This window comes from Protopterus annectens, chromosome 8.part0, assembly GCF_019279795.1.
Source record: "Protopterus annectens isolate FY-2018-M chromosome 8.part0, PAN1.0, whole genome shotgun sequence".
NCBI lineage: Eukaryota > Metazoa > Chordata > Ceratodontiformes > Protopteridae > Protopterus > Protopterus annectens.
Genome location: NC_056741.1, coordinates 20554225 through 20556074, shown reverse-complemented (window position 1 = coordinate 20556074; position 1850 = coordinate 20554225).

Sequence of the window (1850 nt, the reverse complement as noted above, 5' to 3'; positions counted from 1 at the left end):
TGTTACATATACTGCAGATGTTTTTGTTTCATTTTTGAAGATTGTAAAATTATTGTTCTTAAAATATTTTGTAATAATTGAGAGTTTTTCTCCCTGGGCCTCCACTGAAAATGGGCTTCTACTCAGTTGGACTTTCCCAGTAATCAAATGTCAAGAAATAATAAATTTGGAGTCTATAGCTTTAAACAGGGTGGTCAGGAGAAGACTATTTTCCATCTAATTGAGGCTTACGTCTTACAACTGATTGTCACCTGTCCAGATTGCAGTCCTTCCTACTTGATCAGGAAGTGGAAAAGGTTTCACATCTGGGCTTATGAATGCAGTCAAGACCCTGTCTGCATCATCCACAATAGCCTAGTATGAGGTGTGCTGTAAATGTTATTGTGCAAAGCAACAGATTCATGCATGTCTTTCTACAGGATGGCTTGGCTGAGGTCGATATCCCAGAATAGCTGGGATAGTTTATCCTGTGCACCTCATGTTGGAGGGAGGAGATTCTTTTATTCAGTCTGCACAGGATCTGATAGATGGCCCCTCTGAAGTGAAAGCAGACTTTTACTCTGTTTGTGGACTTTTATAATCCTCCTCCACCTCTTTTTCTTCCAAGCCAGTCCGTAAAGAGACCCCCCCCCCCATATTGCGGAGATGATTAAATAACTCCCTGGGTTGCCAACCAAGTTCCTTAACAAAGTGACTTTACTTACTGTGAGATGACAACCCTGAGTATTGTCTATGGCTGTCCTTGGGTGTGTTTGGGGAGGGGGGGGTGCCTGAATTTGCTCCCATGTGGAAAACCAAAGGAAGAACCCAGCGGGTTCTTAGTATGATCATAGTTGGCAAATGATCAAACTTTTTACATCTGAAATGTATTGGTCATGCTGTAAAGTACATGTTAAGAGACCTTTACAATTGGTATAACCTCCTTACCATATACAGTCCCAAATTATACAGTTTTTGGAGCAAATAGTTTATTTTTACAATTTATTTTTTTAAGGACAGCCCCTGAAAATGTTGTTTTCTCCTTCTGTGACTGTCAAGGATTCCCCTATCAGTCCTGAGCCTGGTTACTCCCTTTCTGTTGGGGGCATCCCAGAAGGAAGTTAAGAACTGACCAGAGGGAATGTATACAAGTAGCCATGGAGGTTATGTCCTCATTGAGTATGGAGGACACTAGCCTCTGCATGAGCTTGCTACAACCAACACACAGAAGGTATTGGCTTAGGAACAACAGTTGCTTGTCCCCAGCATTGCCATTTCAGTGCTTTGCAGGTCTACACTTACTTGCTGACCGGTACCACCAAACACCTCTCTCATTCCAGGGTAGGTGAAGTGGCAGTGGGCCTCTCCCTTCCATTCTCTGTCTTGCAGCTCTTCCAGCACTGAATCTGCTACTCAGATTTGATTTATACTGGATCTCATCCTTTTACACCACAGATTTGGGTAATTTTAAAGATTCTTGAAAGTCTTACAGGCTATTGTACACCACCTGACTTCCCATAATTAATCATTTTATAATTGGCCTGTGAAACTGTCCTAAATGAAGCTTCTTTATCTCTTCCTGGTTGGAGCTTCAGTCTGACAATGTTATGAAACTGTTCAATAAAAAATAATACATTTAATCCACAGTCTGTCATTCCATTTCTGATATTATTTCTCCTGGTTAATGACTCATTAAGGATTTTGCAACATTTTGAAAACTAAAATCATAGTTATGGACTGTCAGTATGCTCTGCTTCAGTAATTTTTTATTATAAAATGTTCCAAACTAATACAGAACCCAATGAAGCAGGCAATTTTATGCCCAGACAGTTTCCATTTTGGTGCTTGAATACCCAGACCCAAAAAAATTT